Raw genomic sequence first — 15,174 nt, 5'->3', positions numbered from 1 at the left:
ACATATATGTATGTATATACAAAGAGAGAGAGAGAGAGAGAGAGAGAGAGAGAGAGAGAAATAATACCTCATGTCCAAACTATCTTCCTAAATTGTGATACCTATTGTCAATCTCCTGATCTAAGGTAATTTAAGAAAAATATCAATGATATTAATATATTTACTGATTGAAACCAAGGTACTCCTCTGGCATGTAATGTTGGTTTAATCTGGAAAAACAAACAAACAATAAATGTATAAATAAGCTGGAAAAAGTTTTTTAAATAGAACTTACCTTCTTACTTTATAGTATTCATTATGTGATTATTTGAGTGATCACAACTAAAAACATGGATGAGTTTAAAAAAAAATATTTTATCCTGAAAGCTGGGTGAGACTTGAGGTAGAAAGTATAGAATTTGAAAGGTTTGGTCTGAAAGGCTTTGGACAATGCCATACAGAAGGTACTTGATGGTAAAAGAGAAGTTTGAGCTGGAAACTGCCTTGAATGATCTGGAAAATAAAGGAGTTGGGGGAAAAGTACTAACCTGGATATGACCTTTAAGAAGGACAAAATATTTGTCTGTGTTTGGGTAGCAGGGCCATGTAATTAATTTTATCTACCTATCTATCTGTCATCTATCTATTTATCTATCATCTATCTATCCTCTTGAGCTGGTATTCAAGTAACATTGTGGCCAGAGAAAAACACAACCATGTTAATTGGTCTTATTTTAAATTCATTCCCAGAAACTTCAGTGGTGACTGGGTATTCTAATGTTTTCTTTAGTCAACTAACTTTCCTATTTTTCCCCACAGTGTCTTTTATCTCTTCAAATGTACTCTACCGCTTGCTTCTGCTCAGCTTTAGATGGTAGATGTGTTTGCAAATATCTTGATGATACAGAGGAAATTAGAAAATTAGCACTTACATTTTCTTTCCTTTAAATCTATGAACTAGGCTGTGTCTTTTCCCTGGCATTCTAACTCCCTCCTGTGAGAATGAACAGCCATGTTGGTCTCTGAGGGCAATAACATATGTACATTAGATTCAACTCCTTTCTTCCTATCCATTCACTGTCTTTGTTTGTTTTTGAGATATAATTGACATAATACTTTGTGTAAGTTTAGGACTACAATATGTCTGTTTGGTACCTTTTGTAATATGGTTACGACTTTAGCATTATTTAACTGACCTATCACATCACATAATTACCACTTCTTTTTTTGTGGTGAGAAAATTTAAGCTCCAGTATCTTAGCAACTTTGAAGTATATAATACAGTATTGTTGAGTATAATCACTATGCTGTGCACAAGATGTCCACTTGTTAGAATGGCTATCATCAAAAAGGCAAGAGATAGTGCTGGAGAGTATGTGGAGAAAAGGGAACCCTTGTGTACTGTTGGTGAGAATGTATATTGCTTCAGCCATTATGAAAAACAGTGTGGACATTCCTCAAAAAAAATTGAACTAACATATCACCCAGCTATCCCACTTTGGGGTATATATGAATACAAGATATCAGAGAGACATCTGCAACCCGATGCTTATTGATTGCAGCATTATTCACAACAGCCAATAATTATTGACTTTGTACTTGTGACTACTCAGTGTTTCTTTGTCATAATTTGCTTTTCTCTTTCTCCTCATCCTCATCAGGATATAAACAGGCTTTAATATTGCTCACGTTGAGGGGAGCCTGGGTGGCTCAATTGGTTAAGTGTTCAACTTTGGCTCAAGTCATGATCTCACAGTTTGTGGGTTCGAACCCCGCATTGGGCTTTGTGCTGACAGCTCAGAGCCTGGAGCCTGCTTCGGTCTGTGCCACCCTCTCTCTCTCTGTCCCTCCGTGCTCATGCTCTGTCTCTCTCTCAGAAATAAACATTTAAAAAAATTAAAAATATATTGCCCACGTTGAAACTAAACAAACACCAAAACCTTGTGTGAGCCTTTCTCTATCTCAGATACTCTACACTCTTCTGTTCCCTTTCAAGTAAATTTCTTCTGAGTAGTCTGTGTACAATCATTATGCCATCAATCTTCCCATTTCTTTAAGAAGATACTCCAATTTAAGGACACCATTCTCTTTTGTTTGCCCTTTTAGTGCACTGAACTCTCAGGCTCTTTTTTGTATCCTATTCATTTTTACCTGTAAATTTTGGTACACTGTGGAACTCACTACAGATCTCCTGTTTTCTCTATATAAATACACCTTCATAGGTAATTTCATTTGATTTTATGGCCATGCATGTCATACAAGTTTTGGATAAATACCAGTTTATTTATCTCAGACTTTTCCTTAAACTCCTAACTTGTATGTCTGTTTACTCCACATACCCACTTAGTTCACAACCTTAAAATGTGCTCCAACCGCAGGCTTCCACATTCATTAATGACCATCTATTAGTTTAGTTCTTCAGTTTAAACACTATCTAGTCATCTTTGAATACTTTTTTTCTCCCATAAAGAATTCATGAACAAATCCTGATGGATCTTTTTTTTTCAAAATATATTCAGAATCTGATCTCTTACCCTCACCTCCACATTCCAACCACTATATGTTCTTTGCTGAGCTATTATACTAATAACCTTCTAACTCCCCACTTGTCTACACACACACACACACACACACACACGAGTATTTTCTGTATCTCACTCTAAATAGGTATACGTTCTCAACATGATGAGAGTGATTACTGACATAACATAGCATCTGGGCTAAAAACTCCAATACTTTTCATCTCGCTCAAAGTAAAATGTAAAGTCTTTGTTATGCTTTGACTCCATGATACTATCGACATTAACTCTTTCCACAACTTAATGTGCTTACTCTCCACCAGTCTCACAGATTCTTTGATGCTACAAACTACCGTAAGGACTCAAGGACATTTCATTCTTTTTTTTTTTTTTTCATCTTTAATGCTTATTCCTAGATATCACCACTCAGACTTCTATTCTCCCAGATCTTTGCTCAAATATTCCCTTATCATATAGGTCTTTCCTGAACACTGTTTTGAAAACAAGACTCCCTGCACTCTCTCTGCTTTTATGCACAATTTTTGTTGTTTATAGCACTTACCATCATCTGACAGTATTGTGTATTTGTTTGGTTGCTTATTGTCTGCTTTCCCTTCCATATTAGAAACACTTTGATAGTAAGAATTTCATCCTGTTCACTTTGCCCAGGATAAGACTTGGACATAGTAACACTCTATAAATGTATTTTAAATGAGCGAATGGATATGGATTAAAAAATAAGTAAGAACTTTGTGTGAAAAATAAAACCAAAAGTATGTACCAAGGTAGGGTCCTGGGTTGTTTAGGTGACGTGGACAAGCAGTGGAGTCCTGGTGAGTGATGAATTCCTTTTGAAGTACCAGTTTGAGTCCCATATTTCTGTCTCTTGGTGCCCTTGTATTTATCAGAATCTAGGTATAGTGAATTTTGACACCAATTATATGGCTATGAAGATGAAGAGCTATTTAGGGAACAGATGCTTCATTACTGTAAAGGATTCTATTTAAAATCATGATTTTAGACATGACAATAACAGTAACTTCAACATTATTGTTCTTCACAAATGTAGATGATTTTTATGGAATAACATTGTTTACTATCAAACAAGAAATTCAGAAAACTAGTAATTTTACCTATTTTTTAAATATTTAAATGTTAACACTGTATTCCCAAATTTTAAGAAAGTAGCATATAATAATTGGTAAGGAAGTACCAAGGTAAGTACCATATAATAATTGGTAAGGAAGTTAACAAGTACCAAGGTAAGTACCATATAATAATTGGTAAGGAAGATAAAGTATTTAAAATAATGTTATGTCTCTATCTGTGTCTGTATCTGTATCTCTGTGTATCTCTTTGTATAACTCTATAGCTACATCTGTATCTTTATCTAAATCTTTATAAAGAGCCCGGCAAATGTTAATAAAAGAGATGATTGGGATATTGCTGCAAACATTTCCTCTTCTAATTTTAACACATATACACAAATACAAAATAGCAAAGAAATTAATACACCATCACCACCCACATGCACACATATACACAGAAAAAAATATGGCTAAAATTTCAGAATACACATAGTTTTACTCTATTTACCACTCTGAATACCAAGCAAATAATGAATTAAACAGAGAGGGGAAAAAAAGTAAAGAAGACATTTCCAAAATTCGATAAAACTAATAACCACCCATAGCCTCAAACTGTAAACTAATAAAACTAGCTTTTAAATGCTCTGCTGTGGAGTATCTGGGTGGCTCAGTCTGTTAAGTGTCTGACTCTTGAATTCGGCTTAGGCTATGATCTCACGGTTTTGTGGTTTCAAGTTCCACGTCAGGCTCTCTCCTGATAGCACTGAGCCTGCTTGGGGTTCTCTCTCCTTCTCCGTCTGCCCTTTCTCCACTCTCACTGTCTCTGTCTCTCTCAAATAAATAAATGAAACAGAAAGAATGCTCTGCCCTTTGGACAGATTAAAGGACAATGCTGAGTATAAATGCATTTTTCCGGGGCGCCTGAGTGGCTCAGTTGGTTGAGTGTCCAACTTTGGCTCATTTCATGATCTCACAGTTCATGGGTTTGAGCCCCCCATCAGGTTCTGTGCTGACAGCTCAGAGTCTGGAGCCTGCTTCGGATTCTGTGCCTCCTGTCTCTGTCCCTCCTCCATTCACACTTTGTCTCTCAAAAATGAATAAACGTTAAAAAATAATTTAAAATGCATTATTCTGCAGGTTATATATAGCAATAAGAGTTTTGCATACATAGATAAAACATGCTGAACAGAAGCAAATAAACTCTTGCCGTTGTAGGTGCATGTACGGGGAGATGGTAGATTGGATGCTGGACCCTGTATTTGCTAAATCTCTCAGTTTAACTGGAGAAACAGAGTATAAAAGGGGGAAGAGATGTGGAGTAGAAATTAATGGTTCAGCTACTAATTATTGTCAGCTGAATAAATCAGTGTAAAGACCCTACATGAAAAGGGGTTGGCAAAGGGGTTATGTTGTGAACTAGGAGCACAACCAGCTGGCGCAAAGCAGTCAAATCTCCAGGACAACAGGTAGTGAGAAAGTGAACTCAGTAATACACATGATCCCAGCAACTCTTTGTTCAAGCTTCTGATCTCTGCTCTTTGTCTAAACAAATCTTGGAGAAAAGCCATGCAAGAAAAAGCCATGCATGCATTCAAAAATAACTAATGATAATAAAGCAATCACAGTGTCACTATACCATATCTAATGCAAAGACAAAGGAAAGGAAAAAATACACAGAAACAGTTGAAAAAATATACATCAAAAATGACATTATAAAACTGAAGAATTATACATAATGTAACTGAGCAGTGGATAAATATTTGCTCCAAATTTAGAAATATGGCTTTTCTGAAATAAAAGGTCAAAGAAGAAACTCAGGAGCCCAAAGAGAGCATCACAAAATAACACATTTGGTATCTATATATTCTTTTAAAGGAACATAATATGATACTAATAAAAGCACAATATCTGATACAATTATCAAAGAGTGAACAGTGAAAATACTTGATGTTCAAGTGAATGTTATTTTAGGCACAGTGCTTATACAAAATGAAAAATTTCTTCTCTCATTCACCATATTCACAGAAAAAAAAGATTTATAACTTCTGTTTAATTTGATGGACTTAAAAGCATCTTATAAAATTCAGCATCTACTCCTAATTATAAAAAGAATAATATAAGATAAAGGACTTTGTATCCATATTTTACGCAAACATGAGTATAAGAAACAAAAATATTTTTAAGGAGAAATTACTAATCACTCTTCATTCACACTTAGGTAAAGATGTTCACTATCGTCATGTTGTTTTTGATATTTCTGGAAATGCTTGCTTTAGCAAGTTGACAAGACAAACTCTAAGGAACATTTCTATTGGAAAGGGATAAGACAAAGTATCATCATTTTCGGATATGTTTATATACCCGAAAACCAAAATAATCATAAAATGAATTTCCTGTTTTCTCCTGAATTATGTGAATATGTTTTTTAAAATTCTTTTAATTTGCCTATTTGAATTTGACTTTTACCTCTTACAGTAGATTGAGAATGGTTGCTCTAGACATTACAGTATAATTCCAAAAGTTTTCATTATATTCTCAAATATATATTAAACCAAATATGTAAAACATAGAAATATTTGGTCAAACAGTACAAAATGCTTTATTTATTTATTTTTTTTATTCTAGAGAGAGAAACAGAGAGAGCATGAGTGGGGGATAGTGGCAGAGTGAGAGAGAATCCCAAACAGGCTCCACACTCAGCATGGAGCCCGAGTTGGGACTTGATCTTATGACCCTGGGATCATGATCTGAGCCAAAATCAAGAGTGGGGTGCTCAACTGACTGAGTTACCCAGGTGCACAAAGCTTCTATTTGTACAGTTGTTTGGGGAAACTGATGTACAGAATCATGGTAATAATTAACAATGCTGTATTATATACTTGGAAGTTACTAAGATAATAGATGCTAAATGTTCTCAGCCCCCTCAAAGGTAATTATGTAGAATGATGGATGTGTTAACCAACCGTACTGTGATAATCATTTTTGTGATATATATGTGAGTCATATCATCACGTTGCACTCCTTAAACTTATACAATGCTGTATGTCAATTATATCTCAATGAGCTGGAGAAAATGAACAATACAGGTCCATTTACTAATGCATTCTAACATCACTTTATTCATACATTGTCACAAGTATTACATCTTGATAACCTATTAATATCACTGGAAATATTATACATATTTCCTTAAACATTCATTTAGATTTAAAAAGGAATTAAGAAGATAATAGTTTTAAATAATTTCCATAAATATTCACTATATTCAGTGTTCATTTCTTCTTGAAGGTCTGTTTCTACTTGAAATTTCCCTTCAGTCTGAAGAATTTCCTTTACCATTTCTTGTAGTATACAGTACTTCTATTGGTGACAAATTGTCTTAGATGGTTTCAATCAGAAAGAGGTTTAATATTGCCTTCATGCTTGATGGCTATTTTCACCACATAGAGATTTCTGGGTGTTGGTTATCTTTTTTCAGCACTATATAGGTATTGTATCTTTGTCTTCTATCTTAGTGGTTTCTGATGAGAAATCTATGCTCATTTAAATCATTGTTCATTGTGGTAACATTCCTTTTCTTTTTCTGGCTGCTTTCAAGAGTTTCTATTAACTTTTACTTTCATCAGTTTGTCTATGATGTCCCAGAAATAGCTGTTTTCCTATTTACCCTTGTCGGGGAATTTCATCAAACAGATGTGACTGGCAATTGCCCTGTGAGCTGGACCTGGGCACTTGGAGACTCCGCACTGCCTTCCCCATCCTTGGAATGTTGGTTCTGCTTGTCTTATCCCTGAAGACTGCTTCAAAGACATAGCTTGAGATAGTGAGGTGGTTGACAACACCTATATAGTATGTGACTAAACCCAATTAAAACCTCTTTACAAATTGTTAAGATTTGATGACTGAGTATGGGATCCACTCACCTTGCTGTGGTCCACAATAAGCCTTGTATGTAAGTTCTGTTTGCTCATTAAAACTGCCACCTACCCATCTAGAATGACCTGCTTCTTTCTACAGTCTCTCCCTGCCCTCTGAGTACAGCACCATTTTCAGATTCTACTTGTGAAGCTTCAAGAGGGTTTCAAACCAACAATATTCTTTGGGTTCACTGAGGTTCTAGAATTTGTAATTTAGGGGCACCTGGGTGGCTCAGTTTGTTAAGCTTCTGACTTCGGCTCAGATCATGATCTCACAGTTCATGGGTTTGAGCCCCACGTTGGGCTCTGTGCTGACAGCTCAGAGCCTGGAGCCTGCTTCGGATTCTATGTCTCTCTCTCTCTCTCTCTCTCTCTCTCTCTCTCTGCCCCTCCCCTGCTCTCTCTCTCTCTCAAAATAAATAAACATTAAAAAAAATTAGAATTTGTAATTTAATGTGCTTTACTAAATTTAGAAAGGTTCTGGCCCTTATTTCTGGAATTTTCTTCTACTAATATGCTAATATTTGCTTAGGGCAAAGAATCTAACATTTAATATTTCAGCATTATTATATGCAATGTATTGGCTTTCAGACCCATCCTAATGAACCATGCCATAAGCCTGCCCCTCAAAATAAGGTAAACTAAATGTTTTTAGAGAACACCATGCTTTTCTGACAATATATGAGTTACAAAGACCCTCTGGCCCAATTACTGATGAAGGAAAATGAGATTAAATATGTGAAATTTGACAAGCCATTGATATAATTGATAATTATATCCTGGATAATCATATTTTAATAATTATTTAACAACCTACTCTACTTTTTTTTTTTGAGTTTTGATCTCCTGGGCAATAAAATGAGGAAAGAAGTGTGAAGGAAATAGTTGTCCTCCTGTTTAACTCATAGATTTTTTGTAATAAATAAGTTTATGTATTTAAAATTATAAAGATCTACATAAAAGAAACACAGCATTCAGAATCTTTAGAAATGATGATATATTACTAAACATGTACATAATTCTTAGATTTCAAAACATCCTTTGAAAATCAGGTAGATTATTTACCTTGTTTACATTGTGTAGAAAAAATAACATCTCATCTAACATTTTGATAGTATCTTATGAATTTTTTCCTTATTTAGTTCATTTTAAAATTAGATTATTTTTCAAAACTACTGTGTTGGCTGTAGCATTTTAAAAAAATCAGACATTAATGCATAGCACTAAAATAATTTGTCTAGGTTATTAGTCTTTTTTCTCCTGATATATCAAGGCCAATTTTGTAGTAAACACACTTGGTATTTCCAGAAATAAATGGAAGCCCAGTATATGTAGATCAGCATTAATCACCATGGTTACATTACTTTTGGAAGCAGCAGCACGTGTCATGTGAATACACTAAAAACACCTCTTAGAATATTTGCTTCTTTACTTTATAATGTCTTTCTAATCTGGCTTTTCATTTACTATTAAAACTTTCCTATGTCAACGTCCTAGGTTATCAGAGTAAAAAGTTCCAAAAAAAAATCCATGGCTAAATTTTTATAAATATATTCATTATTTAAAATTGTTTGAATTACAAAGGAAATAAAGTTTTAAAAACACACAAATTTTATTTTCAACCTCTTTTATTCTATGTTCTGTGCATTCTTACATATGTTCCTCTTCAGTTAAATACACAATTTCTAGGGGCGTCTGTGTAGCTCAGTACATTAAGCAATTAAGAGTCCGACTCTTGATTTTAGCTCAGGTCATGATCTCATGGTTCATGGGATCAAGCCCCGTGTTGGACTCTGTGCTGATGGTACAGAGCCTGCTCAGGATTCTCTCTCTCCTCTCTTTCTGCCCCTTACCCATATGTGCTCATGTGTGTATGCTCTCTCTCTCACTCTCAAAATAAATACATAAACATTTGAAATAATTTCTAATTGACATTTATAAAATAATATAGGAAGTGGAGAAGTCAAACATATTTCATAGTCATATAAAATATCATTTTGATGATTTTTTCATTTGATGTGTTACAGAATCTGATAAAATTTATATTTTCCCTTTAATAAATGCATATAGTCATAATATTTTGGATATGATTTCAATCTACTAACTTCCAGATCCTGTAAAAACATTTCATGCTCTCTTGTCTTGGATTTCAAGGGTTCTTTATCCTTTATACAGAATCACACAAAAACATAAGGTTTCACTGGAATTAACAGTCTAACGTCTGCTCTGAACCTTCAAATAAGTTTTCTTTAGAATCAAATCTCACTAACAGCTTATTTGGAAATAGCTGGAATGAATATGAATTCCTTCTGTTTGTTACCAGGCATCCATTCATTTATTCTTTCAAAGGGATTTAACTCAGTCCTTGCTATGTTCTAGACAATCATGAAAAGTTTACAAGAAATCAATTTGATATAACTCCAAGCCATTAATGGTGAGATAGAAGTCAGAGATATCATGATAAAAATTCCTAGGGCCTAATTCTCATAATCAAAGCCATCAGAAATCTAATGAGCAACTGATCACTACAAATATTATAGTGGACAAAATATAGATTGCAATAATTTTTGTTTCCAACAATAGTTAGCTATATACAGGATTTTAACTTAGAGCAGCTCACCAGTAAGAAAGATGATATTAGTCACTTGCATTTCATATTTTGTTTAGAGTCTAATTAAAGTTTGAAATTAAATAAGAATTTTAAGACTTATTCTTTATAATAGGAGATATGTTTCTACAAATATCTTATGAATGGAGGTAGTCAAGGTTCGGGTAACTGAATTATCAAAATCTTTGGCAGGATTTGTCAGCCAATTTCAATTCGTGTTAAATTTCTGTTCTTGACTTCTGCAGGCCTATATTTCCATTTTAGAAACAACCAGCTAATTTTTGGTAATTTACAATCACTTGATATAACAATTAGCAATGTGTATACTTGATCTAGTAAAATAAGCCAAATGCAGCAATCATTATTCAAGACAGCTTGTCAGGGATAGGGGTAACATCAAATCATTTATACTAAATTCATTTTTTTAAAAGGATATAATTATTTAAAAATAGAGGATTAAATTCGTAGGTATATTTATGTTTTGTTTTTCATTACGGGAAAAAGCCATAATATTTCGAAACATAAATAATATTTACTTTTCAAAAAAATCTCAAATGTCATACAAAAAAGAAGAATATATTGAATATATTTCCTATTGAAACCTCCATTTTGTTGATTGAGCCATAGTAACATATAACCATCTAATATTTTTGGCTTTTGATTATTTTATTTAATAAATACTCTGATTTAAAGTAATTTCTGAAATGTGTTGTGCCGTAGTGCTTTCTAGTTTGAATCCTTTCAATGTTTATTTACATTAGATTATTGATTACTTTTACACATTTATTTCCTCTGTACATTTTCTATCTAGTATGAACTCTTTGAGGATCTTAACATGTATATTTTGGACAATGATTTTTCCATGTCAGTTATATCCAGAGAGGTTGTGGGGTTTGTTTTTGTTTGTTTTTGTTTTGAACTGCAAAAGACACCAAATAGCCAAGCAATCTTGAGAAAGAAGAAGGAAGTGGGAGGCATGGTTTCTGATTTACACTATACTACAAAGCTAAAAACTCAAAATAGTATGGTATTGGCATAAAAACAGACACATAGATCAACAGAACAGAATAGAGAGCCAGAAATTAACCCACCCATAGAGAGCCTAGAGATAAACCCACCCATATATGGTCAATTAATTTACAACAAAAGAGGGGAGAATATACAGTGGGGAAAGGACAGTCTCTTCAATAAATGGTATTGAGAAAACTGGACAGCCACATGCAAAAGAATGAAATGGTATCACTATCTTACAAAATTCACAAACATTAACTCAAAATGAATTAAAGACTTGAACAAAAGACCCGAAACCATAAAACTCCTAAAAGTGAAACATAGGTGGTAAACTCTTGACTTGGCGTTGGCAATGATTGTTTTGGATTTGACACCAAAAGTAAAGCAGCAAAGGAAAAAAGTAAAACAATTAGGACTAGAAAACTAAAAAGCTTCTGTACAGCAAAGGAAACTACCAACACAATAAAAGACAACCTATGAAATGCGAGAAAATACTTGAAAGTCATATATCTGAAAAGAAATTAATATCCAATTTATATAAAGAATTCATACAACTCAATGGCAAAAAAAAAAAATCCAATTGAAAATCGGCAGAGGATCTAAACATATGTTTTTCCAAAGAGGACATACAAATGTCCAACAGGTACGTAAAAAAGTGCTCACTATCACTAATCATGAAAATGCAAATGAAGAAAACACAATGAGATATCACCTCATGACTGTTAGAATGGCTATTATCAAAAAGATGAGAAAACTCTTTTACCTTGGCCACAGCTGCTTCTTACTACACATATCTCCAGAAGCAAGGGAAACAAAAGCGAAAATGAACTATTGGGACTTCACAAAGATTAGAAATTTCTGCACAGCAAAGATAACAATCAAAAAAACTAAAAGGCAACCTTTGGAATGGGAGAATATATTTGCAAAGGACATATAAGATAAAGGACAAATATCCAAAATATCTAAAGAACTTCTCAAACTTAGACCCAAACAACAAATAACCCAGTGAAGAAATGAGCAAAAGAAATGAACAGATATTTCTCAAAAGAAGACATACAAATGGCTAACAGGGACAGGAAAAAATGCTCCACATGACTCATAATCAGAGAAATACAAATCAAAACCACAATGAGATACTGTGTCACACCTGTTCAAATGATTAAAATTAACAACTTAGGAAACAATAGATGTGTGAAGATGTGGATAAAGGGGAACCCTCTTACACTGTTGGTGAGAATACAAACTGGTCCAGCCACTCTGAAATGCAAACCTCCAGTATGGAGGTTCCTCACAAAGTTAAATAGAAACTACTCTGTGACCCAGCAATTGCACTACTAGGAAGTTATTCAAAGGAAACAAAAACACTGATTCAAAGGGCACATGCACCCTAATGTTTATAGAGCCAAATAAGGGAAAGAGCTCAAATGTCCATCAATTGATGAATGGATAAAGATAAAAAACAAGGAAATCTGCCAATTGTGACAATATGTGTGGATGGACCTTGAGGGCATTATGCCAAATGAAATAAGTAGATACAGAAAGACAAACATGGTATGCTCTTGCATCTATGTGGACTCTAAAAACAAAAACAAAAACAAACAAACAAAAAACCCCAAAAGCAAACGAGCAATTGAACTCGTAGATACAGACAATACATTGGTGGTTCCAGATGTGGGGAGGTAAAAGTGGGCAAAGTGGGTGGAGATAGTCAAAAGATACAAATTTCCAGTTTTAAAATAAAGAAGCCCTGGGATGTAATGTAGAGTATGGTGACTGTTGTTAATAATACTCTATTATATTTATAAAAGTTGCAAGAGAGTGAATTTTAAAAGTTCTCATCACAAGAAAATAATTTGCAAACGTGTGGTGACAGATATCAATTAGACTTATTGTGATAGTCATTTTACAACATATACATATATTGAATCAATGTTTGTATACCTGAAACTAATAAATATTATATGTCAATTATAGCTCAATAAAAATAGGAAATATCATTATTTTAGAAAATACCTTTTAAACATAAATAAGAGTCTAGAGATGAAACATATAATATATGAAATATAAAAGACACTGGATGGAATTTAAAAAATGAAAAATTACAGAGAAGGGAGTATGCAAATCTGAAGATAAATCAAAATCAAGAGGAAAAAAAAGTTTGAAAAGATTGAACAGAATCTCAGGGACCTGTTAGATAATATAAAACAGTATATCATACATGAGTTAGAGTTGCAAAAGGAGAAGAGAGAAATCAGAGCAGGGAAGAAAAGAATTTTTTGATGGTAGGACCAAATGCAATGGCACAAGAGACAGAATGCAGAACTCTTGGTTACTTGCTTTGAACTAGACACGGCTGACAGAGAAGGCAGACTTGGCATATACACACATTGTCACTACTGATTCCATGAATGTTAAAAGGATAATGAAGACATATATGAACAGTATGCCCACAAATTTGATAATTTTGGGAATACAATCAATTTCTCGAATACTTATATATGTGGATATACTTGGCTTAGTATATACTCATATATGTTTCTTTGATCTTTCAGCTTCCAAGGCCTAAAAACAACAAACATGATAGTAGCCATGAGTATAGTTGGCTACTAGATTTCCATTTCTAATACCATTCTCCAATGAAAGGAATCAGGACTCCTGGTTGAATGGCTGGTTCTCAAAACGGAGCAGGAAAAATTCAGGGTAAGCTTGGAGCCCCTTGTTGTTCCAGAAAGTAAGGAAGTGCTAAGTAAACACTACACACACACACACACACACACACACACAAAGTATCTTACGTAGATCCTGAGAAGTTTCCCGATGGTCAAATATGGAAAAGTTTGAGCAAAACAAATAATGTAGTGTTGGGTTAAAATCCCAAGTATAACATAAATATCCAAGAGTCCATGTTGACATAAATAAGTGACTGGGTAAATAAATAAAGGGGGAAAAGACAAATGTTTCATGAAGAAGAATCCCAAGTAATCTAAGATACTCTGTTCTCAAGGATTTGGCACATAATTCCCCATTCCCAAGTGTGACCTGTGCATCTTGATTTCTTTCCAAAGAGTACAGTATGGGAAGGGGAAGAGGAGTAACTACAATGGAGAAATCTGACAAATACTACTTTAGCCCGGTCACCAAGATTAACATCAACAGTTAATAAATCATGTTGATAGTATGTATCTTAGATGTGATATAATGAGAACAGCGGTTTTCCTATGTGATCTTTCTTTTAGAAAACTATAAAATCAGTATGATCATAAGGAAAACATCAACTAAGGGACAAAATACCTGCTCAAGTCTACTCAAAACTGTCAAGGTAATCAAGCAAGGAAAGCCCAAGAAAAATCCCATAGTAACAGGCTTTGAAAAAGACAAGACAACTAAATGTAAAGTCATATCCTGGATAGGATACCTGGAACAGAAAAAGGACATTAGGTTAAATACTAAGGATATTTGAATTAGGTACAGAATTCACTTAATAAAAATGTCTCAATATCGGTTCATTCGTTGTAACAAATGTACCATACTAATGTAATATGGGGTGTAATAATAGGAGAAACTGGGCGAAGATACGTGCATATATATATTATTAAAGAAGGCATGAAAAATGTCACAAAATGAATATATTTATACATCACTTGAGAGAAGAATGAGAAATGTTTGGCTGCTAGTGAAAGATTTTCTTTATATATAAAAGTTGTACAGCATTATTAATCATATATATGTTTTTGTCTTTAATGAGATTTTATTATTGGTTTTTTGAATAATGTGTTAAAATATTTCCATGGGACTATGAGATACGATATCTCATTGCTTCTGAAAGGCTCTAATACTTAATGAGAAGACTGACATTTGAATACCTAAATCTGGGTCAGTTTATTTATTGATTTAAAAGTAACATGCACACAGAAAAGTACACACTTGTTAACTGTATGTATGGTGACTGCAATCTGCATTCATATCAAGAAAAAGATCGTTACCAGCATTCCAGAAGCCCTTTTTTAACACTTTGAAGGAAGATGTCAGGGGTCATAGAAGTCTGCATGAAG

The sequence above is a fragment of the Felis catus genome, chromosome F2 (assembly GCF_018350175.1).
Source record: "Felis catus isolate Fca126 chromosome F2, F.catus_Fca126_mat1.0, whole genome shotgun sequence".
NCBI lineage: Eukaryota > Metazoa > Chordata > Mammalia > Carnivora > Felidae > Felis > Felis catus.
The sequence above is the reverse complement of the archived record's forward strand: the minus strand, read 5'-3'. Positions refer to the sequence as shown.